At 41.3% G+C, this 26,307-nt stretch overlaps 1 protein-coding gene and 1 non-coding gene across 12 annotated transcripts in view; one reads left to right on the forward strand and one right to left on the reverse strand.

Moving 5' to 3' along the window:
* The window catches only part of ITSN1 (intersectin 1), a 220,045-nt gene that overhangs the window by 185,130 nt on the left and 8,608 nt on the right, over window positions 1-26,307 (reverse strand). The gene's annotated exons all lie outside the window — the stretch shown is intronic.
* On the forward strand, window positions 12,073-12,145 carry TRNAR-CCU. The gene has a single exon. It is a non-coding gene; the product is annotated as a tRNA-Arg (tRNA).

Below are 26,307 nucleotides of genomic sequence, written 5' to 3' on the forward strand. Positions count from 1 at the left end.
CAAAAAATCAGTTGCCAACTAAAAATGCTTCAACCTCGGATAAAGCAGGCACTCGAACACATAGGTTCAAGCAGGGGTGAAGTTCTTGAATGACTCACTTTAAACTTCTCTCTAGTGTATCAGTCATAAAAAGATGATAGGACTATAATCAATTTATTATCAAGTTGACTTTCAGAACATTCAAAAGACTGCAAACTCCAAGATATAAACAAGTGATCTCTGAGCAAACACAAAATGGAAAGAAGGGAAAAAAAAAAAAAAAGGAAATGAGCTTGATTCTCCAGGAGCTGATTATCTAGTCTGATAATCACCTTGGTCCCTTATTTTTCAGACCTACACCTTTTATTTTATTCTTTAAACTTTAAGTTTATTTCTTTATTGTGAGAGTCGGGGAGGGGCAGAGAGAGACAGAATGAATCCCAAGCAGGTTCCACGCTGTCAGCATGAAACCCCACATGGGGCTTAATCCCAGAACTGTGACATCATGACTTGAGGTGAAACCAAAAGTTGGACGATTAAGCCACTGAGCCACCCAGGCGCTCCTGGCCTATACCTTTCATTACTGCTTCGCCCACTGCTTGTTTTGTTTTGTTTCCTCTTCTCTCCAGAAGTCTGCGCAGGTCAACATGCTGCACTCAGGGACATGTAGCCACTCTCTCACTCAACCCTGAGACATATATGAAATTCCCTTCCTTGATAAAAACTTCAAAAAACGGTGCCAACAAAAATATCCCACAGGACCCAAAGTAACAAGAAATGTCCAGAGGAATGAAATCTACCACTTTCCTTTGAAATAAATTAACTGTAGAAATCATTATGTTGTATACCTGAAACTAGTATAATGTCAATTATACGTCAATCTTTAAAAATTAACTGTTAAGTGATTTTTTAAACTAAAAGATACCTGCTTTAGAAACAATAAAATGCAAAAGAATATTATATCTATCAAACAACAGGCTGCTGTGGAGAGCAGGCCAAGTTAGCCAGAATGTACCTAAAATAAAAGAGATTAAAGTATGAGTAAAGATCTATCAAAAAACACAAAAAGCAAGGAAGAGTCACTAAATTAATAAAGCACAATTTCAAGGAAAAAGCTGTATGTGATAAAAAAAAAGAAATTTTATTTTCATAAGATTCATAACCCACAATGAAAACAACAGTTGTAAAACTGCATGCTCCCAATAACATGAAAACACATAAAGCAAAAACAAAAGGCAATCTCTTTGTATTTACTGGTTAAAATGTAGAAAGTAATAAAACTTAAAATACAACTAAGACAAATTCCTAATTCACACAGTAGCCAAAAACTAAAATACATAAAACTGTCACAAGACAAGTGTCACAAAAACCAACTCATTTAAGGGAGCAGCAACCTGGTACAGAACAGAATACTAATGCAGTGAGAAGTTAAAAAGGAAGCACAGAAGTCATAAACTAGAGGGGCGCCTGGGTGGCTCAGTCTGTTAAGCATCTGACTCTTGATTTCAGCTCAGGTAGATCTCACAGTTCATGAGTTCAGGTTCTGTGTCAGGCTCCATGTTGGGCTCCGTGCTGACAGCCTGGAGCCTGCTTGGGGTCCTCTCTCTCCCTCTCTCTCTGCCCCTCCTCCACTCATGTTCTCTCTCTCTCTCTCTCTCTCTTTCTCTCTCTCACTCTCTCTCTTTCTCAAAATAAATAAACCTAAAAAAAAGTCATAAAATAGAGTGTTTACAACTTAATGGGGAAAAAGAAAACACAAATACTACACACACACATACAAATCAAGGGGAATATACATTTATACAAATAACACACCTAGAACACAAATATTTACACAATAAAGCTATATACATGCTTTGGCTTGGGATTCAGGAGGCACTCATTAAAAAGGGTAAACATAAGAGGATACAATCTCATAATCTTCTTAATTATAGGATAAATACCATCTATGGTATGCAATTCGGTATGTAAAGAAAAAGTACTCTTGGGTAAGAAATGTTTAAAATCATTATGCTGTTCTCAGGCTTACCCCTTCAGGTTAAAAAGTCAGGAATGACATACCAGTACATTTAGGAAGTAAATGGAATACTCTGGCAAATGTCAAATTAAAATCTTTTCTTTCTCATATATCCTTAAATTCCTATCTCCTAAGGAAATTATCTTCAAACTTCTGTTAAGCAAGAAAACTTTCTGTACACAAAACCTCATATAAACTTGAAATATAAAAGCTGAGCTGCTCTGGCTAAGTGTGGGTAGGGGCCACAGGATGGGAGCAGCGCCACAAATGGTTACACAGTACCCACCACCAGTACCATGAGCCGGGCATGGGGCTAAGGGAATTGAGGAGGGAACAAAACAGAGTCCATGCTCTTAGGGAGCTTATATTCCAGAATGAGGAGATAGCTGATAAATAAGTCAACAAATAAATATGATCATTTCACATACAGAGAACCACTCCAAAGAAACTGAGGTAGGGTAACAAGGTAAGTGATGACCGGAGGTGGTGTCTGGGGTTTCTTCGTGAGCCTGGGTAGTCAAGGAAAGACTCTCTAAGAAGACACTGGGGTATTTTCTGGGTAGTTCTAGAGAAGGTTTGACCAATGCAAAGATCCAAAGAAAGAAAAGCTGCTGCTCAAGGAATAGAAAGAGGCCAGGTGAGCTTGTATGAAGTAAACGAGGACAGTGTAGAAAGAGGAAACTGGAGAGGCAAGAGAGGCCAGACCACAACGATGTCTTAAAAGTGAGGTTTGGATTTGAAGTGTGGGAAGTCTTTGAAAGGTTTTAAGCAGGAGAATAACATGACCTGATCTATGCTGTAGAAACTACTGTGTGGAATAGATTCCAGCTAAACAGGAATCAAGAAAATCAGCAAGGAGGGCTTGGCAGACACTCAGGTGAGACAGTGGTGGTCAGAACTAATGTTTTAACAGTGGAAATGATGAGGGCTGGTCGGATTCAGGATATATTTGGACAGAAGCCTACAGAACTAAGAATGGATTAGATTCAAGGTGGGCAGGAGAGAGGGAACAAGGATAGCTATGACACTTTCCTGCTGCACACTTGGGTGGGAAATGGCACCATTTACTAAGATGAGAAGGTCTCAGTTATGCAGATTAGGGTAGGGATAGCATTAAGAATTCTGTTTTGAAGAGCCAATCTGGCTCAGTCAGTAGAGCATGCAACTATTTGATCTCAGGGTTGTAGGTTTGAGCCCCATGTTGGATGCAGAGATGACTTAAAAATAAAATCTTTAGGGGCGCCTGGGTGGGTCAGTCGGTTAAGTGTTGAATTCTTGATTTCAGCTCAGGTCATGATCTCGTGGTTTATGAGGCTGAGCCCCACATCAGCCTCTGTCCGTGCTGACAGTGCACAGCCTGCTTGGGATTCTCTCTCGCCTTCTCTCTCTGCAACCCTCCCCTGCTTTATCAAAATAAATAAACTTTAAAAAAAAATCTTAAAAAAAAAAAAAAAGAATTCTGTTTTGACCATGTTAATTTTAAACAGCCTATTATTAGCTACCCAAGAAGATCTGCCTAGCAGGTGCCCCGCTGACCATATAAGTCTGTAGTTCTTGGGAGAAGTTGGAACTACAAATGCCCACATACTTGCCCAGCTCTTCCCTGCTCTCCTACTTGTATATTCCCATGTCAAACCCTTCAAAGCCTTCTCAGAATCCCCAGTGGTTTTCAAAGCAGTGTGAAAACAATGCTTATTGGGGCACCTGAGGGGCTCAGTCGATTAAGTGTCTGACTCTTGATTTCAGCTCAGGTCATGATCTCAAGAGTTCATGGGATCGAGCCCCATATAGGGCTCTGCAAGAAGCCTGCTTGGGATTCTCTCTCTCTCCCTCTGCCCCTCCCCTGCTTGTGCTCTCATGTACGCGTGTATTCTCTCTCTTAAACATTAAAAAAATAAAAACTTAATGCTTATCTCCAACTTTCTATCTAAATTTGCCTGTTTTCATAGTGTGATCAGAATAATTAAATATTAAGAAAACATATCACCTAACAGTTAAAATGAAAAAAAAAAATGTAAATCACACTTGCTCACACTAGAATAAATTACATATGGTTTAAAGATTTCAGTGAAAAAACGAAACTACGAAAAGTGTGCTAAGAGAAAATAAGGGTTAACATTTTATCAAATCGTGGAGAGAATTTTCTAGTTTAACATCACGGGGAAAAAAATCCTTAAAAATGGAAAATAATGATGGACTGGGCGGGGCGGGGGAGGTAACTAAACACTTCTATAAAAGAACCATACCACAAGTTTTCAAAGCAAATAAAAAATTGGTCATAAATATCTGAAGCATTCGACATTAGGAATTAAAATCCCTAAGTAAGGAGCTCACATAAATTAATAAAAAATATTAACTCCAGAAGAAAATGTGACAAGGACAAGAGCAGAAATTCAAAAGAGAAGAAATATAAACGAGCAATTAACATATGAAAAAAAGTGCTAAGCTTCTTATCCTCAAAAGAACAGAATTAAAACAAGGAGATACTGTATTTCACCTATCAAACTGGCAAACATTAAAACGGCAATGATGTAGACTTGGAGCCCGGGCAGTAATTACTAAGCCCTTTCTGAGGACAATTTGGTAAATTATATCAGGAGCCTTAGATTTTATACGCTCTTTGACCTGCCAATTGCACTTCAGGGACTCCATCCTAAGGGTGAAGGGTTTCAGGGGCTGTTTGAAAAGATTTAGGTATAAATTATGTTTATCAGATCAGGATACTCTGTACCTAAAAAGGTTGCTTCAGAATCACATCTAATGACATGAAAAGAAGGGCACCTGGGTGGCTCAGTCAGCTGGGCATCTGACTTCAGCTCAGGTCATGGTCTCGCAGCTTGTGGGTTCGAGCCCCATGCCGCCTCTGTGCTGACAGCTCAGAGCCTGGAGCCTGCTTCGAATTCTGTGTCTCCCTCTCTCTCTCTCTCTGCCCCTCCCCCACTCTCTCTCTCTCTCTCTCTCTCTCTCTCTCTCTCTCTCTCTCAAAAAAATAAACATTAAAAAAATTAATGACACGAAAAGATATTGCAGAAAAAATTTAAGTAGTAAAACCATATGGTCGGGTTAATATTTAACAATAGGTATCTTCATAGGAAGATCTCTAATGATAAAATTTCAGGAAGCTAAAAGCAGTGTGTCTGTCTGGAAAGATTAAGTGTTCTTTATGATCTTTTTTCTTTCATTATAATGAGCATATATTGTTGGATAATTAAAACTTCATTTGAGGGGACAAAATAAAAAGAGAATATGCATAAAAGATCTTGTGCATAAAAGACTTACTGAATGGAAATTATAAAAAAAAAATAACAAGACATCTTCAAGTGACAAAATTATAATGAGGAATTTTCTCTTCTCTTCTAGAATAGAAAATTTTCTGTATTTATATACTTTCCCTTGTGAACATGCATTTCATTACTTACTTTTTAAAAGGTAAAATAAACTTTTAAAAATTGTTATTCCCAACCCTCTTGTGCTATCTTGATTTTAACCATACCAACTATCACACAGTATTTTCAAGGATTTATGCCCATGTTTGCCTTCTCTTCCTGTTCCAAAACTAGTTTTTCTTTATTATTCTATTATCTTCGGGGAGCACAAAGGGACTTTCCTGAAACACACTGGGCTCCATCATCTCCCTCCATATTGTCACCTTAGGTGACTTCAATAACACTTTAGCCCAGTGGTTGCCAGAGTCTGGTCCCTGACCTGCTCTACTGGGATATAGAATGAGCTGGTTAGAATGCAAATTCTTGGGCCCTGCTCTGACATGGTGAATAAGAAACCAGGTGGGCACCAACCTGACTTTTTATCAAGTCTTTCAGGTGATTCTGATGCATGCGAAAGGCTAAGAACCACTATTTCAGCCTCTATGCTTTGGGCCTTTCTGAATCCAGAAACTCTCCTAAAAACAGTCCAACCATTTTTCGGATTAAATTTTTCAGAATTCCAATAGTAACAAAATTAAAACATTCAAGGGGACTGAACAGTTAAATCTCCTATCTTAACAGCTGCAAATAAAATTTTGAAAGAAAAAAAGATCCACAATGAAAGAAAAGCATACCTGTGAAGATGTCTTAAAGGGACCAATGAGTCCTAAAGACATGGTTTCAAGCCGACAGCCTCTGAGGTAAACACAACTGGCTTCAGGAACATGCTAAATGCAAGCTCATTTAATTACACGTGTCAATGGTAGGGCTGCACAATCAATTAGCCAGAATACTGAGTAATAATAATGTTCAAGCCATAGCTAGATTAATGCAACAATCAGGTGTGCCTAAAACTTCAGAAACATCTTTATCCTGAACTAATGAATGACCCCATTTGGGGCAAGATTTATTGAGATTTGACATGATAATTAATATAGTCGTTTACCTGTGATGGAGGTATAAGCATGATAGAAAGAAAACAAGGTTTATTCACGGTCAGACAGAGTAACAAACTTTTGCCACATGCATTTGTTCGATGGATTGATGAATCAAGTACTGAGCTAGTGCTAGAGACCAAAAAAAAAGGTATGTAAGATGTCCACCCTGCCCTCCAGAAGCCTGCATTCCACTTGTATCAGCAAGGGGCCAGACAGGGATCTCCCTCTATCCTGGGGCAGGAACTTTATTTTATTCATTCATTCATTCATTCACTCATTCATTCATTTAAATGTTTATTTTTGAGAGACAGAGAGAGACAGAGTGCAACCAGGGTAGGGGCAGAGAGAAAGGGAGACATAGAATCTGAAGCAGGCTCCAGGCTCTGAGCTGTCAGCACAGAGCCCGATGCAGGGCTCAACCCCATAGACTGTGAGATCATGACCTGAGCCAAAGTCAGAGCTTAACTGATTGAGCCACCCAGGCACCCCTAGGGCGGGAACTTTAAAACATGCATTATCTCTAATACTTGTTAGAGACAAGAAAACTGGGTGGAGTTTGAGAGGTAAGTCACTTGTTCAATGCCACCCAACTCCGTACAAATCCAGGCTTTGCTCTGATCCCTCCACCCTTGTCCCAACGTGAACACCACTTTTACTCTTAAAAGGAGACATGAGTATGCATTATTTGCACCTTACATAAGATTGTGCTAATTTTACAATCAAATCAATAATAAAAATGTTATGATTTTATTTCTTTTTATAAAATACTTCTCTATTTTTGAGAGACAGCACAAGCGGAGGAGGGGCAGAGAGAGAGCGGAATAGAGGATCCGAAGCAGGCTCAGTGCTGACAACAGAGAGCCCAACGTGGGGCTCAAACTCGTGAATCCTGAGATCATGACCTGAGCTGAAGTCAGAGGCTTAACCGAATGAGCCACCCAGGTACCCCTGCACCTTACATGAGATTATGCTAATTTTACGATCAATTCAAGAATAAAAATGATGTTATGATTTTCAAAGAGGCATATGAATTAGGTAAAATCAGGTAGCATCAAGCCAAGTAAAAAAAAAAAATTTATAAATGATCTCATTTTCTTTAATATTTATTTATTTTTGAGAGAGGAGAGAGGAAAGAGGAGAGAGGAGAGAGAGAGAGAGAGAGAGAGAGAACATGATCAGGGGAGCGGAGGGAGGGGGAGGGAGAGAGAGGGAGTCACAGAATCCGAAGCAGGCTCCAGGCTCTGCGCTGTCAGCACATAGCTCAATGCGGGGCTTGAACCCACAAACGTGAGATCATGACCTGAGCGGAAGGTGGACACTTAACCAACTGAGCTACCCAGGCATCCCTAAATGGTCCCATTTTTTGAATGGGAAAAATTATCTATAGAAGAATCAAAAAAAGGCAACACAAATATGGAACAAAATATTAATATTGGTTATACTGGGTGGTGGGATTACAGGCACTTGTCCTTCCTTTTTGATGTTCTTTTATAATGTAATTTATTTTTAAAATGATCATCCCACATTAAAGAAAAATTTTTTTAAACCCAGTCAAGATTCCATTAATCAGTGGTTCTCAATGGGTGTGTGCAATTCCACAATGGATATTGGAAAACCTAGTATTTTTGGTTGTCACATTCACTGGGAGGCACCACTGGCATTTAACAGGCTGCTCAGAACAGTCTCAAACGAGGAATTATCCCATGTAACTTCCAAATGTCTCTGGACATTCACATAGGGGAGAAAATCCATTTATAATTATCTGAGCCTAAAACCAAATTCCATCTTACAGATAACCACACAAGACTGTGCAAAGTTCTACTATACATTCAATTTGCTGGGAGTATAATTCAAGAGAACACTGTTTTGAGTTTTGTCAAAAGTTGTTCACAGTTCCAGCAAAGTCGTGTAATTAACTGTGATGCCTTTCTCCAAACTTGTAATAGGTTTATTTGTTTTAAATGAATTAATGAACAAAAAGTTTAAAAATGAGTAATTTCTCATGGGGCGCCTGGGTGGCGCAGTCGGTTAAGCGTCCGACTTCAGCCAGGTCACGATCTCGCGGTCCGTGAGTTCGAGCCCCGCGTCAGGCTCTGGGCTGATGGCTCGGAGCCTGGAGCCTGTTTCCGATTCTGTGTCTCCCTCTCTCTCTGCCCCTCCCCCGTTCATGCTCTGTCTCTCTCTGTCCCAAAAATAAAAAAAATAAAAAAATAAAAAAATAAAAAAAAAAGTAACTTCTTTAAAAAAATAAAAAATAAAAATAAAAATAAAAATGAGTAATTTCTCAGTTTTAATATTATTATAATAAATATCAATAAACAGAACCTACATAAACAAAAGCTACTTGGAGCTCCTCAGTTGAATGAAGGGCTCCTAATATGAGAAAGCTTGAAAACTGGGGCTTCAGTGGAAAAAGATATGAAAAGAGGGCAAAACTGGCTGGAGAGAGACCAGGTCCAAGGTTGGTGCAGGAGTGGAGTGAGGGATCTTTGAGAACTAAGCCAGATCAATAGTCCATAATTACAAGGGGGTTAAGGAATTCAGGATGAGGTATAAGCTTCTGACTCGGGCAGCTGAGTAAATATGAAGCCACTCAGACTGTAATACCAGAAACATGTTATTTTGTGTAATTAAAAAAAATTGAAAAGTACAAAATAAATCCACAAACATGAATGCTTAAATGAAAATACTGGCACAAACAGCCCTTCTTCATGCAGGTATATAATAAAAGCTGAATGTACTTCTCCTCTCCCTGCTTTTGATATACACAAACGAACCAGAATGTTGGGACAGTAGTCATGAACACAACTGGATCGCGCCCCGTGGCCACCAATGACGGAAAGGAGCCGTGAGAGGGAACACCTGCTCTCCTTCCTCCCAGTGCCCGGGCCCCAGCAGTCAGCATCTTTAGGAGTCTGCACAGAATTATTTTTAAAGATTCAGCTTCAAAAACCTTTTAAATCAGAGGTGTTCCAGAAGCAGCAAGGGGGGGCCACCTGCAAGCATTTCTGCTGGACTCCAGCATAGGCTCTGGCTCCCTCTACTCCGTTGGGAGGCTCTGGGCCTGCCACCTGTACAGCCGAGCTCCCCTCTGCGCCCCCCCCCCCCCTCAGGAGTTCAGGACAGAGTAACGGATATGGCCACAGAGCAAAGAAAATCTTTCAAGGGAAGTACAACTGGAAAGAGAAAGTACTGTAACGCCTAATTTTAACACTAATGGAGCCTCCCCTTCACACTAACTGCGGGGAATATCCCCAGACCCCATCCCTGCTTCCTACTTCAGGCCAGTATGGCTCTTGGTGCTAGAAAGGGATCTGTGGCAGTAAGACTGACAAGCGGAAGCAAAACGGGAGGTAGGAGGGCACATCCTCTACTCCTAAGGCAGGTTCTGGTTGACATTCCCCCCTTCTAGCTCAAGGCCAGAGGCCTGGCTTACTTCTCCGAGCAAAGCACCCAGCCTAGGGGCGCCTGGGTGACTCAGCTGAACGTCGTCTGACTTCAGCTCAGGTCATGATCTCGCAGTCCGTGAGTTCAAGCCCTGCGCGGGCTCAGTGCTGACAGCTCAAAGCCTGGAGCCTGCTTCGGATTCTGTGTCTCCTTCTCTCTCTGCTCCTCCCCCGCTCATGTGCTCTTTCTCTCTCTCTCTCTCTCTCTCTCTCTCTCAAAAATAAATAAACATTAAAAAAAAAAAAAAAAAAGCACCCAGCCTAGCTCCAAAGAGGATGAGCCTGGAGGGGCCCACACCAAGGCCAAGTTACCCTCTTACAGAAGTACCTTGATTATTTGAATTCCAAAGACCCCCATTGGTACCACATTTGTGCTTATTTAGTTCTGAGTTACTTTCCTAAAAGGGTATCTTTGAACACCCTCCCCATTTCAATTTTCTCATTTCTAGTTTTTAGTAAAAACCGTCAGAAAAGTTCAAATGGAATAAGTGCTTGCCTCAAAGACAGAGACTAGGAGAAAACTGTGAAAATCTATCTTGTTCCAAAGATAGAAAAGAGGAGATATCCTCTTAGAGGCCATAAGCAGAGCCAATCTCTAAGAAAAGAAACATCCAATTAAAAGTCTGGACCAGAAGCACCCTGGGCATGAGTCTGGCACTCACAGCTCCCGTCTCTCCTCCAACTACCTCCAGCTCTTTGCTGGTGCCCTTGGCTTAGGCACCAGGCCCAGGACGCCTCCCAATTCTGCCACCACCGCCATGCAGTACAACTGACCCATGAACTGGGTTCAACCGCATGGGTCCACTTATATGCAGATGTTTTCCCGTACCATATAGACTATAAATGTATTTTCTCCTCTTTGTGATTCTCCCAGTAGCATTTTCTTTCCTCTCTCTTACTTTAAGAATACAGTGTATAATACACATAGCACACAAAGTATGTGTCACTAGTCTGTTTATGTTATCAGTAAGGATTCCAGTCAACAGTAGGCTATTTCCAGTTAAGTTTTGAGGGAGTGAAAAAGTATATCTGGATTTTTGACCGTCTAAGGGTTAGCACCCCTAACCCCCTCGTTCTTCATGAGTCAACTGTACAACAAAGAGGTTTAAGTATGAGCCCTCTGAATGGGAACTTCCTATATATACTCCCAGAGAGCTAGTATTTCTACAGCACGCGTAGGCAGAGATAGCAAATGGCACAGTGGTTCACAGCACAGACTCCAGTCAGACTGCATGGGCCCTAATACCAGATGTGCCACTTTCTGGTTGTGGGATCATGGGCAAGTTAACTAACCATTATAACAGTACCTATTCTGCAGAGTTGTTGGGAGGAGAAGATGAATCATTACATGGGAAAACACAGTAAGTGTTCAGTAAACATTAGTTGTTATTATACTTCAAATGCATCACAGATTACAAAAGTCTGGGGGAACTGAGTATGGTAAAATTAATCACCGTATCTGGTATCACTCCTATTGTAAAAGTTGTTCAAATTCACAACCATAAACTTTCTCGGTAACTGAGATCCTTTTCCTAAACTAGAGACTTACAGTGTCTCAAAAAGAACACCTTGGTTCCGAATCTAATCATCTCTGAGGAATAAAGACATAAAACAACCACAAAAAATCATTTGGCTGACAATTTATTCTCCCTGTATTTCCAAAACTGCATAGCACAAGCACTGCATACATAATTTTTTATTATTAGCATATAATATGTTCACTAAGACATGGGTTCTCTACATTTCTGGCTTCAGGACTCTTTTATACTCTTTAAAAATTGAGGATCCCAAAGAATTTACCTTAGAAACTTATAAGAAACAGACATATGCAAGCACATAAACCATTAGCCATCAAAAAGATGATGTCCTCAAACATCATACAGCCACTAGAAAACCAGGCTGTGCACCTACAGAGAATGAGAATAAAAAGAGGAAATAACCACTATCATTATAAAAATAATCTGAACTTGCAGACTGTTTTATATTGTCTCAATGAGTCCCCAGAGGCTCCAGACCACACTCTGAGAACCTCTGCACTAAGGAAAGAATGAGTATCAAAATTCTCATGGCTTTCATCTTCCACCTTTTCTAGATCTACGTAAGAAAAATTACGATACATTTCATTGAACTATATATGAACTGCAAATGATCCTATCCTAAAATTACAGAAAAATAGTTTAAGAAAATATTTTGACAAAATTGCCACTATGGTAGACTAAATGTTATGTCTAATTTCTTTCCATTTTAAAAATTGTGAACAGAGGGGTGCCTGGCTGGCTCAGTGGGGAGAGCATGTGACTCCTCATCTCAGGGTCATGAGTTCAAGCCCCATGTTGGGCACTGACCTTACTTAAAATAAGTAAATAAATGAATAAATAAATAAATAAATAGTGAACACATATAACAAAAATTACCATTTTAACCACTACGGAATGTATAATTCAATGACATTTAATATATTCACAGCATTGTGCAGCCATAACCAACAATGAATTCCAGAATATTATCATCATCCCAAAAGAAAATGAATGAGGATCTGTAAGTTTTTGTCTCAACACCTGTTTTCAATCCTTTGGGATATATACCTAGGGATAGAATTGCTACGGCCATATGATAACTCTGTATCTCTATATTTAGCTTATTAAGAAACTACAAAACTGTTCTGTTACAGCAGTGCCATTTTACATTCCTACCACTAACGTATAAGGCTTCCAGTTTCTCCACGTTCTTGCCAACACTTGTCATTTTCGTTTTTTTTTTTTCTTTTATGATAGCCATCCTAATGGGTGTGAAATGGCATCTCAGTTTTGATTTCTATTTCTCTAACAACTAAAAGCGTTGTTTGCTATTTGTAGATCTTCTTTGGAGAAATGCCTATTCATGTCTTTTGCCCATTTTAAAAACTGGGTTCTTTTTGTTGTTGGATTGTTAAAAATTCTTACGTCTAATTATGTTTTACCAGTACATGAAAGCACTTTAAACCAACCACGGATCTGATCCTCCTCTCTCTACCAAGCTTAAAACTAATACCAACCTTCCACATGACAGAAAGAACTGAGAAATTAAAAATGGTCACAAAATCAACTGGCAAACAGACTATATAACGCCTTCATTTTTGTTTTAAATTACAAATCTAGGATTGGATCACAGATGATAACAAAATAAAGATGGTGATGATAATAGTCATTTCTCATAATAAGCACTTACTATTTAGTGAAGCACTGTGCTAGATGCTTTAACATCCTCACAACAACCATACAAGGTAAGAACTATAATCAACCCCATTATACAGATGAGGAAACAGAGGTACAGCAAAGTGAAATAGCTAGCTTATGGTTATGCAGTCAACAGCTGAGCAGTTTTGCTTCAAAATTTGTGCTTTTAATCCCTTTGCTGTACAATCATGAAATAACAATAAATCTTGCACAGTTACATAACTCAGGACTTAAAATGTTAGTAGCTACATTTTGATATGTTACTTTCAAGTTCCAGCTCTCCACTGTCTGTACAAATCTTTTTTTTTTTTTTTTTTAAGAGAGACAAAGAGGGGCGCCTGGGTGGCTCAGTTGGTTAGGCGTCCAACTCTTGGTTTCGGCTCAGGTCATGATCTCATGGTTCATGGGTTCAAGCCCCACGTCAGGCTCTGTGCTGACAGCATGGAGCCTGCCTGGGATTCTGTCTCCCTCTCTCTCTGCCCCTCCCCTGCTCTCTCTCTCTCTCTCTCTCTCTCAAAAATAAATAAACATTTAAAAAAAAAAAAAAGAGACACACAGAGAAAGAGAGCAAGCACTCACGAGCATGGGGAGAGGGGCAGAGGAGAGAGAGAATCTTAAGCAAGCTCCACACTCAGCGCAAAGCCTGACTGGGGTTCCATCCCATGACCCTGGGGGATCATGACCTGAGCTGAAATCAAGAGTCAGATGCTCAATCGACCGAGCCACCCAGGTACCCCTAGAACTTGCCTCTTAATCAGATTTAGGGGGGCACCTGGGTGGCTCAGTCGGTTGAGCGGCTGACTCTTGATTTCGGCTCAGTTCATGATTTCACGGTGAGTAGGTTCCTCCCCTGTTCGAGTGTGTTCTCTCTCCATCTCTCTCAAAAAAAAAAATAAAACTTAAAAAAAAAAAAAATCAGGTTTAGAAATGTCACAAAGAAGTAAACCCAAAACCAGATGGGTGAATGCCATTTTATCATTCCAATTTAGATCTTTTCTAACATTTTTGAATCTGACAAAAGACTATTCAGGATACTGTGACTCAACTGTCTATTTCCAAGGGTGTCTAGATCACATCTTGACAGCAATTATAAGAGGTTACAGTTACCAGCAAAGCCAGGGCCTAAAGGCCCATCTAATTCAAATTTCCAATATAATTATACACCAGTTAGTGGTTTTGTAAACTAAATCTCAAACTTGAGAAGAAATCTAAAAGGTAACGTATTTCATAACAAAACCAATATAAGCACAATGCCAGAGTTTATAGATTTCATTTTCTGAGGAATAATTACACGCATGACCGCCTAATGAATCCAGCATTGCTATACCTGCCTAGAGTTATGGGCCCTCAGAATGTGAAAGAACTTTAGGTTGTATTTAAAAAATCCTTTACAGGGGCGCCTTGATAACTCACGCATGCCGATTTCAGCATAGAGCTCTAAAATATAAGCAGTCGGGGGGCCTGGGTGGCGCAGTCGGTTAAGCGTCCGACTTCAGCCAGGTCACGATCTCGCGGTCCGTGAGTTCGAGCCCCGCGTCAGGCTCTGGGCTGACGGCTCGGAGCCTGGAGCCTGTTTCCGATTCTGTGTCTCCCTCTCTCTCTGCCCCTCCCCCGTTCATGCTCTGTCTCTCTCTGTCCCAAAAATAAATTTAAAAACGTTGAAAAAAAAATTTTTAAAATAAAAAATCCTTTACAGACAATTCCTGCTCCTTTTAGAATTAAAAGGTAGACTAAAGCCCTGAAATCATGATAAATGCTCATTTATACCAAATTTCATTTTATAATGTTGTAATACTCCTATCTACTTTTGTGGTAATTCAAGAATTTTTTATTTAAATTCAGCTACCCAATGTGTCCTTTGGAATGTTTTCATTATGACAAATGATAGCAAATTGAGGTTGTTTTCTCATCTGTAACATAAGGGTATTTACCATCTATCTCACAGCTTTACAGAAAACCAATTTTAGACAGGACATAGGGAAAGCTTCTTGCCAAACACATGAGACATGACAGGTACTCAGTAAACATTCCTGTGTATGTGTGAAGTCATGGGTGTGAGTCAGATAATACCAGAAGCCATTCTAAAGCAAATTCTATAAAAGCTAAGAGCAACTCTGATTACTTACCTACAGGTCACTTATCTGATGAACTCAACTGCATATAACCCAAAATCTAGATGATACCAGCAGAGACTCCTGATTAGGAAAACAGGTACCATTTGTATACTTATAAAGGAAAATTAGTTTATTCTTTGGGCCAGACCTAAGTATAATCTTACATCTGACACAGCAGAAGGCTCTGCTGGAGGCTCTCTCTATATATATCCTACCACCTATTTGCTGACACGTTTCATTTAATTAGAGGTATGAAGGGTTCAACATGCAATACACTAACATGAATACATTTAAGTCCACAAGAGGAATGTAAAGTGCTTTCCTCTTGGGGCATCTGGGTGGCTCAGTCGTTTAAGCATCTGACTCCTGATTTCGGCTTGGGTCATGATCTCACGGTTCATGAGACGGAACCCCATGTAGGGCTCTGTGCTGGCAATGTGAAGCCTGCTTGGGATTCTCTCTCTCTCCCTTTCTCTCTGCCCCTCCCTGGCTTGCTCTGTCAAAAAATAAACATAAAAAAAATTTTTTTTTACGTTTTTTAAAAAATAATAAAAAAATAAACTGGGCAAAAATGTTTAAATTTTATAAGGTAGGAATTCTCAAGGTGGTTCCTGGGTCTCTGGAGTTCCCAAGACCATTTCAAAGGGTCCAAAAGGCCAAAACTATGACCATAATGGTGCCCAGACATTATTTTCATTGTGTTGATACTTGCAGTGACACAAACACAAGGCTGGGTAAACTGCTGCCACCTTAGCAGTGGCACCAAACTGTACTGGTGGTTATGTATTCCTCACTGCCACACACACGTTAAATAAAATCAGGGGGCGCCTGGGTGGCTCAGTCATTTAAGCATCCAACTTTGGTTCAGGTCATGATCTCACTCACGGTTCATGAGTTCAAGCCCCATATCGGGCTCTGTGCTGACCTGTGGAGACTGCTTGGGGTTCTCGCTCCCTCTCTCTCTGCCCCTCCCCCCAACTCGTGTTCTCTATCTCAAAAAAAAATCAGTTCTGCTTCAGAAGGTCCTCGATAAGTCATTAGGAATGATAACTACTAAATCTCAACCCTGGAATAAATGTGTTTATTATTTGTATGACTAAAAGAGAAGTAATCAGGGGCACCTGGGTGGCTCAGTCGGTTGAGCGTCCGACTTCGGCTCAGGTCATGATCTCACAGTCTGTGAGTTCGAGCCCCATAATTGGGCTCTGTGCTGATGGCTCAGAGCCTGGAGCCTGCTTCCGATTCTGTGTCTCCCTCTCTCTCTGCCCCTTCCCTGCTCATGCTCTGTGTCTCTCTGTCTCAAAAATAAATAAAAACATTAAGAAAAAATAAAAAATAAATAAATAAAAATAAATAAAAATAAAAGGGAAGTAATCATAAAGCATCCCTATGGCACACAGACTCCGACTGATGTCTTAAGAAAACACAGTTGTGCAAATGAGTTGCAAGCTGAATTAGGCACTTTTTTCATGGAACACAATTTTTACTTAGCAAAACAACAGAAAAACTATGCTTATTCAGACTTAAGTATTTGGCAGGTGGTTTCTCAAAAATGAAATGAGCCTATTGCTTCAAGAAAAACGGACAGTAACTTGGCTAATGATAAAAGTTAAGCTTTTGAGCAAAAATTTTGAATTTGGAAAACTAGTATCTGTCATTTTGAGTTAGACTTCTTAACATTGAGAAATTTTTCCAATAAGATGGGTGGTAATACTAACAAATGGGATGTTAAAGTAGTATCATTCAATGAAACATATCAACATTTGCAAGATCTACATAAATCAGTGAATTAATATTTTCTGAATGACCAACACATGATGTTACAAAATCACAAAGGTGTGAAATGTCATCCAAACAGCAGGATGGACTATAGATGTTTTTGTAACGGAGTATGAAAAGTTCACTAACATAATTTCAGATTCCGTATTGCCACTAACCTTAAGAAACTAGCAGTGTCAAATTTTGGTATGGTATCAAAGAATAACCACAATTTTCTGAAAATGCCATCAAAAGGCTCCTGGCTTTTCCAACTACATATCTGTGTAAGGCCAGATTTCTTTCAACTACTTCAACCAAAACAACATTTCGCAACCAACTGACTGCAGGAGCAGATATGAAAAGCCAGCTGTCTTCTATTAAGCCAGACTTTAAAAGAGGTTTGCAAAAATGTAAAACGATGCTCTCTTCTCACTAAATTATTTTTTTCTTTTGTAAAACAGTTTTCATAAAAAATCTGTTATTTATGTAAGCACGCGGTGGGTTTATTACAGGTATTTTCAATACATTAATAAAATACTTTGTACATTTCTCAATTTTAATTTCTAATCTGGCAAACAGTGATACATTTAAAAACACAACCCACATAAAGCTCCGTGAGGTCCCCAGTAACTAGAAGCCCAACCGGTCAGTAACAGCCAAGTGGTAACATGAAAAACGATGAAATCGGGGCTAAGACAACAGCGATGGACACAGAGAGAAAGAGATGAAACCAAAAGATGTTCCAGGGGCAGAAGAATCGACAGAATGTAGCAACCAACTTCAGAATCAGAGAGAAAAGGTCCAGGCTGCCAGCTTGCATGGATACATTGCAACCATCTGTCCACCTATCTGGTTTATAGACAGGTACTGCGTCTCTTCCATACAGAGAGATTGAGATGCTCCACAGCCAGGTGATCAGTTCTAACAACAGCTCTCTGATTTCAACTGAGTGTCCTAAAATTCGATTCTGACTCTATCTACCTGGAATTAGTACAGATCCCACAGGTAAAGGGCTCAGTCCCGTTTCAGACACCAGCCACAAGTCTTAAGTAGCCCCTAAAGTACCAGCACTTCTGCAGGAAGACTACAAATTTGGGGGTTCCCACAACCGCCACCCTCCCCAAGGTTCAGTAATTTGTTAGAACTACTCACCAATCTTAGGAAAGCACTATACCTGATGAGGGAGTGTGGAGCTAGCTGAGGGCAAAATACAGACTAACAGCACTGCCCCCTCCCCCCGGGGTGGAATATGTGTGATATTCCTCAGACATCCCTGGCTCCCCAAGAACAAAGGGAAGGGGTTTAAGTGCTTGCCATGGTGATGTGGGGAAACTAAGGCAAATGAAAAATTAAATTCCCTTACTGCCTATAGCCCACTGACAAGTCCTTGACAAGGGCAGAGTGACCGCCCTCTGGGAGCTCAGCAGCCTAGATGGTGACACTTTGCTAGGGGGCAAAAGAGAATCTTAGCTTAACATTATCCCAACCTCGAGGATCTGAGGATCCTGTAAGTCTACTTCCCTTATCTCAATTCCCCCAAGATATATGCTGGCGCTCATACTCCACAAGCTTATGCCCCACCCCCCGATATGTATCTGAAGGGTCTCATGACTGAGGTTTTATTAAACGGTAATAAATGGTGTTTCCCTAGCAACAGCTAGCCCCCTCAAGGTGCTGGAAACCTTGCTTCCAAACTACCTTAGAGACTTACTCTATCCCTGACCCGCTCCCATCCTGAGAATATATAATGAGCTACCCGTCAGGACCCCAGTGCAGCTCTTCCTGTCCATGGGTTCTGTCCCTGTGCTTTAATAAAATCACCTTTTTGCACCAAAGACGTCTTCAAGAATTCTTTCTTGGCCGTCAGCTCTGGACCACCCCACCATCACCCCAAAACTTCATCACACTTATGATTAGTTTTATTATGAAGGATACAACTCTGGGACAACTAAATGGAAGAGACTCAGGGCAAAGTATGGCGGAGGGGAGTTGAAGAGCATCCATGCCCTCTCATCCTCTGTGGAATATTGTGCCTACCCATCTACACATCTAAATGTTCACCAAACCTCACCATCCTGGCATATTTATAAGGGGCTTTATGAGACATGACTAATTAAATCACTGCCCACGTGATTAAACTCAATTTCCAGTCCCTCTCCCTTGTTGGGGGGTAAGGGGCTAAAAGTCACTTCATTAGCATAAACTCAGGTAAAATCTAAAGAGGCTAATTTTGAATAACAAAGACACTCCCACCACTCAGGAAATTCCAAAGGTTTCCAGAGCTCTGTGTCTGGAACCAGGGAGAAAGACCAACTACACTTTTTTTTTTATTATACCACAGAGCATCTAACATGGTTATTGATGTTTAGTAGGTACTCAATAAATAATTGCTGTAGGCAAAGGGTTAGAACTCAGGAGGCAGAACTCCAGGTATACACAGATAACAGGATTTATTCATGGTGGCTAAAACTCCAACAGGGGAGATGACTGTCCCGGAAGACAGTGGAGGGTCAAAAGAGGGTAGATGTAACAGCTCTAGAGACAGCAACATACAAGGTAAAGAGCCCTCAAAAGAGACTAAGAAGTCCTAGATGTAAGGGAGAAGAAAAACACAGAGTATAAGGCAGAGAAAGCCAAAGTAGAACAGTGTTTTTCAAGAAGAAATGGGCCAAGGGGCGCCTGGCTGGCTCAGTCTGAAGAGCACGGGACTCTTGATCTCTGGTTTGGGAGTTCAAGCCTCACACTGGATGTAGAGATTACTTAAATTAAATTAAGAAGAAAAAAAAAAGATGAAGAAGAAGAAGAAATGTGTCGAAAGTCACAGAAAGGTCAAGAAACAAATGGACGGAAATCTGTGTATGGGAATCAACAATGGAGGGGCAGAGGCAGAACCCCGCTACAAGTAACAGGAGCAAAGAGACCCAGCATAAAACTACTCCTCCAAGAAACAGAGGGAGTACAGCACCAATGGGAAGAAGCGGAGCAGGAGGTGATGGAAGGGGCGGAGGAGCCAGAGGAATGCACACAAGTCAGAGAACAAGCCTAATTCAGATCAGAGCTTCTGGGTTGACACCAAGCCTTTTTTACATGCCTATGAGGCCCCGCACTGGCTGGTCTCACCTCCTCCCCCAGTGTCCTATTAGCAGCTACACTGGTCTCACCTCCTCCCCCAGTTCCCTAATAGCAGCCACGGTGGCCTTCCTCTCAAGTGTGCGGTGCTCCTTCATGGTACGGGCCCTGCTCACATGCGGGTTCCTCAGCCTGGGAAACAACTTCCTTCCCTTCCCTGATTGACTCCTGTGCATAGCTCACACCTCAAGTGCATGCCTCATCTTCCCCGGACTCTAAAACTAGATTAGGTCCTCCTGAACGCTTTCATCATGGCACATACAACAGCTGGAAATCAGCTATCTATGTGGGGTGGGGTTTTTTTCTGTATTTCTGTCTGTCCCAGTAAAATATAAATAGATTGAGGACAGGGAGCTGTCTCTACTGGGGTAGTCCAGGCTCCTACCCCAGCACCTGGCACACGACAGTCAAGCGGGATCTAGCTGTGGCAAGGCTGAAGGGAGCAAGCATGAGAGAATGGCGCAAAGTCTCAGAGGAAACAGGAAAGAACAGCATCTAGAACCCGGGGGGAGGAGGGAAGGAGACACCCACCTCTTCCTTCTCCCTCTAATCGCAAGAAGTAGAGAGCAAGGGTGAGTAAGACAGATTTACAAAAGCTACTTGGGAAGTGGGCGGCAGGCCCAAACAGGAGGCAGCATTACTGCTCAAAGTGAAGGTTCAGATGCCTCCCGGGAAGCTTGAGGAAAAGGGCAAATGTGGTGAGGAATGGAGAGAAAGCTGAGAAAGAATACTTTGCAGGTCGCAGCTAAGTGGAGAAGGAAGTCCACGAGTTCCTACGCTTCTCTTCAGCTGACTTTTGCCAGCATGAACACAGGAAACGGAACACAGCTGCATCAGTCTAGCAATGCAGGTCTGCAGGATAGGGATGATGCAAGGACCACTGGGCCAGGACACAGCTGAAATGCCACGCTCTGAGTTCCCAGGTGCGTACAGAAGGTCACAAAACTAAGAGGAAAGGAACTTGAGATAAAGAGAAGGAGGACCCCAGGAACTACAGTTTCTGGATGCAAGTATTGTAATCAGAGCATGTGAAATAAATCACGCTATAGCATTTTAAAAATATGAGCAACATATTTTTCAAGGTATCATAAGCTCTTGCCACCTACTGTAATCAGTCTCTTAGAACAAGAAATCTCAAAAATAGGCCCATCCCGTTCTGAAACAGGTCAAGTTGCTATCTTTCCTGAAGTCTAATAAAAAAAATTTTAAAAGCAGACGGGTGAAGAAAGGATACCCCTTTCTAGCTCCAACTTTTCCATTATATATTTTTCCAGTAGTTCCAGATGAGCGTAAGTTAAAAAGCCTCCAAGTATGAGCCCAGAGAGAATGCCAACACACCTTAGGCACTGAAAAACTCTGAGAAAATCTGCAATTACAGAAGTAGCCAAGGGGCACCTGAGTGACTCAGTTGGTTAAGCATTCAACTTTTTTTTTTTTTTTTAACGTTTATTTATTTTTTGAGACAGAGAGAGACAGAGCATGAACAGGGGAGGGGCAGAGAGAGAGGGAGACACAGAATCTGAAACAGGCTCCAGGCTCTGAGCTGTCAGCACAGAGCCCGGCTCTGAGCTGTCAGCACAGAGCCCGACGCGGGGCTTGAACTCACAGACCGTGAGATCATGACCTGGGCTGAAGTCGGACGCATAACCGACCAAGCCATCCAGGCGCCCCCCAGCATCCAACTCTTGATTCAGACTCAAGTCATGATCTCATTCATGGTTAGTGAGATTAGTCAAGTTAGTTAGTTAGCGTCGGGTTCTGGGCTGACAGCACAGAGCCTGCTTGGGATTCTCATTCCCTCTCTCCCTCAAGAAAAATAAACAAACTTAAAAAAAAGGGGGGGAGGGGAACTGTCATTTAAGAAAAAAAGGGGTTACCACCAGTCCCCTTCCATACGATCATCATTTATGATGAGAGGGTTGGGCATGTGTTTTCCTGCCCAACACTCTTCTTCTCCCAGTTGACCCATTTTCCCTCCTTCGGTTAATTCCAGGAGTTTAGGTACCAGTCTCAACAACTGATGGACCCAAAAGCCCAGGACAGCCAATGAGAGCTCCACATTCACTTGGCCATGAGGACTGCTTCGGGCATGTGATCAAGCCAGGCCAATCAGAACCTTTGGACTTGACAGGTGTGTGAGTCAATAGATTTTTCTTTTTTTCTTAAGACAGTCTGTGCTTCTTCCACGTGCAAATAAAAAAGATCAGCAAATACAGTTATAAATGAGGAAAACTGTAGCACTGGATTTTGTCTTCCTTCTCTACTACAACCCTCTTCTTCCCTTTCTATCACTTTTCTTTTTTCCCTCCCCACCCAACTTCTTAGAATAGTGAACTACTTAAACTTGGCACTGAGTTTTTATGACATCACCATGAGACAGAAAGCTCATCTATGATAAGCCTACTTCCAGGTAAATCAAGCTGTGATTCATTTTCTTGGTATTTAGATATTAAAGTCAAGAGTCTTGTTTCAGTGGTTTGACCAGAACACACCTGAACAGGTATCAAACTCAGCCCCTACATGAACACACAACAATACTTTCCATTGTGAATACCTCTAGTATCATTTTTTGCAAGAGGCCAAAATGCTGTTTGTATGTGAAGGGAAATAACACCACTGAAATTCTAGGACATTTGGAAGTACATTCCAAATCTCTTCCTTCCTGTTGTCCCTCTGCTAAAGATCTGAACTGGTTTTTCTTGTGTGCTTTTTTTTTTTTTTTAATTTTTTTTTTAAGTGTTTATTTATTTTGAGGGAGACAGACACAGTGTGATCAAGGGAGGGGCAGAGGGAGAGGGAGACACAGAACCTGAACTGGGCTCCAGTCTCTGAGCTATCAGCACAGAGCCTGACGCGGGGCTCGAACTCACAAACCGAGAGATTATGCTTAACCGACTGAGCCACCCAGGTGCCCCTGAACTGGTTTTAAAAGAGGTGAGAAGAGGCGTCCACATTTGCAAAATGACCTTTCCAATAAAATCATGATTACCTGAATTAAATTGTGTACTTCTGTGTTTCCTGCAATCCTTAATTTCCCATGTTATTGTTATATGGTTAAAAAATAATGAAAAATTCACAACTTTCTCAGAAGAAACATAAGAGACAAGATAGTATTATAAAATGAATACAGTGCTGAGAATGAGAAGGATCCTTGATGACATGAACAGTAACCCACCTCATCTGGCTTAGGCTTCTGCAAAAGGAGAAAGAAGAGGGGATATTGAGAGTATAGGAGTATTTCACAGAACTCAGAAACAGGAATGCAGCCAGCCCCAGAAAGCAATGAAGAAAAGGTTTAAAGCTATCAGACTCAGGCAGCGTTCTTCTCTCTTTCTGCGTCTCTCCAGATACGTGCTTTATTCTCTCCATCTACAAACCACCATTCTCTCTCCCCAGACAACAGAACATAACTGCCTTTGACTCCCAAGTGTTTTAACCTTGTGTCCATGAGCATGTGAAGCTCAAACGCCTCTCTTTTGGGGCCATTTGCAAATTTCCAAGAAAGGAACACTGGTTGGGCTAGCCTGGGTCAGGTTCCCAGACCTCGTTCAATCCTCCCCACCATCTGTGGGGACAAAGAAGTTGGTAGGAAGCGGATGTTTGGTTAAAGGACAGATAAGGGATTCGTGTTGGGTCAGACACTACAGAAACTCCCACCACAGAGTCCCAGTACTTAGTTTTTTCATCACCAAAATAAGGTGCATTTTAGACTTTTGCTAGGAGTCTAGAGTTTAAAAGAGCTTGAGAGAATTAAATTGAATTTAAGAGATTAGAACTTGGGGAGTTCACCTCAGTAATACAAGCTAAAAATAAATTACACATTCTAGAAGTAAAAATTGTCTTTTATAAATATCGGTCTATGTGAAAAACCCAAGAGAAATGAAAAATTTAAGACCCGTAAGATCTTAAAGAGCTGAGATTCTGTCTTGGTTCAAGGCTGGACTTCTAGAGCAATGCCAGGACACAGGGCACATGGCCCATGTTCACGGAACAAACTCAGCAACTACTGTACTTTCAAATGGGTCACAGGTGTGCTCAGGTTTGGGGGATAATGCCTGCCATTAGGCCCAATTAGCAGGACTAATGTGGTACTGACTGTATATGATGTTATGTTGATAAATATGGGATAAATGACCAAAACACCCCTGGAGCACAGAGTTCTAGCAAGGTGGCTGGTGATCAAGGAAATCTGTAGAAGGGCCAATACGCATTCGATAAATGTTCACACTCACTCATAGTAGTAGGAAAATGCAAGTTAAATAAAACTTCGATTTTTAAAAAATGGTTTTACCCAATCGTGGTGAGGGAACACAAAATAGGTCCACACTGCCAGGGGAACACACTGGGGGGTAGTAGCAGCAAGCTGCTGAGGCCTGGAATATATTCCAATATATTAAGTGAAAAACGGGCTACACAACTGTATGTACGGAGATTATAAACTTGTAAGGCAACAATGACTGAAGTCAGCCCTTAGTAGGTCTGCTTTGCTTGAACCCCAGTGTGTTTATAAAAATTGTGGCCCACATAAAAATTGGGAGATTTCATATTAAAGCCGTACTTCTGGATTTCCAGCCTCTCTTGAAGAACTAGAAGGTATAGTAACAGCAACATGCATCCTCCCAGGGCCACGAATGAGTAGTCTGACAGACCCTGGGTTGCCCCATCCCTGGACCCTCTTCAGTGCCCTGATCCCTAACACGCTGTCATGCCTCCCAGACTGAGAAGCTCACACACCGAACTTCCTGAGAAATCTGAGCAGGTTGACCCCTCACAGCGTATGAATAGTCATCGCTGGATAGTGAGAAAAGGCCCACTTTTGTTTTTCTTTTTCTTTTCAAAAGTTTTCTTCAATACACATGTATTGCTTTTGGAGTGAAGAAAAAAAAAAAAAACACGTTATTTTTTAAAATACCGAATCACAACTGCAATATTACTTCATCTAATGAGACCAAAACAACTAAAGATAACAGATAATGACTGTGGTTTAAAACTAATTGAACTAAGGAAGTAATGTAAGGTTACAATTACTGCAGTATTTCCCTCCCTTTGATACTAATTAAAACACCAGCTTGGACAGACAATAGCAGCGGTTTACAAATGAGACCTTCCTCAAAGCAAAGAGCTATAGACACTCAAGCCGTAAAACACCTATTTTAAGGATTCAGTTCCCTATATTTGAAGTTTCTTTCACCAAAAAATGTAAACAGAAAATCTCTACCAGAAATCTGTATTTAGGGGTGCCTGGGTGGCTCAGTTGGTTGAGTGTCTGACTTCAGCTCAGGTCATGGTCATGCAGTTCATGAGTTTGAGCCCTGCATCAGGCTCTGTGCTGACAGCTCTGAGCTTGGAGCCTGCTTCAGATTCTGTGTCTCCCTCTCTCTCTCTGCCCCTCCCCTGCTTGCGCATGCGCATGCGCTTGCGCTCCTGTGTGTGTGTGTGTGTGTGTGTGTGTGTGCGCGCGCGCTCTCTCTCTCTCTCAGAAATAAACGTTAAAAAAAGAAATCTGTATTTATAATACCAATTAACTTAATGATTAAAAAGTTAAATTATTCCTGATCTTTACTTTACATTGTTTTATTTGATTTGATCAATGATGGCAGCAGTTTAACGAGAACGCTAAAAAGTTTATGCAAATCACCATGCTTCTCACCCTATCCAGAGTTATCTTCACCCTAAAGAAAAACCACAAGGCTAGGTAGAATGTCAACATTCACAGATGATGGAAGGTAGAGTCAATTCAACATTTCTCTTGCTCTCCTGCAAGGCATTCCCCACATGACATCCAGAGTGATCCTTTTAATTTTTTTTTTAACATTTATTTATTTCCAAGAGACAGAGAGAGACAGAGCATGAGTGGGGGGGGGGGGGGGGCAGAGAGAGAGAGACAGACAGACAGACAGAATCCGAAGCAGGCTCCAGGCTCTGAGCTGTCAGCACACAGCCCAATGCGGGGCTCGAACCCACGAACTGTGAGATCATGACCTGAGCCGAAGTCATATGCCCAACCGACTGAGCCATCCAAGTGCCCCCAGAGTGATCCTTTTAAACAAAAGCAAAGCATGAGACTCCCCTGCTTAAAACTTACATTAGTTTCCTACTTCCACTGATTGAATAAAATCCAAACCAGCCGTCCCCTTTCTTCCTCACCTGTCTCTCCTGTGCTCACCGCACTTGGGTGACTCTGGCCTCCAGACAATCAGGTCCTCAAACACTAATCTATTCAGCATGCTGACAGCCAACTGCTGAGTGCTCATGCACTGTTCTAGGTCCTGGGGATAAAGCAGAG

Source organism: Prionailurus bengalensis, chromosome C2 (assembly GCF_016509475.1).
Source record: "Prionailurus bengalensis isolate Pbe53 chromosome C2, Fcat_Pben_1.1_paternal_pri, whole genome shotgun sequence".
Taxonomy (NCBI): domain Eukaryota; kingdom Metazoa; phylum Chordata; class Mammalia; order Carnivora; family Felidae; genus Prionailurus; species Prionailurus bengalensis.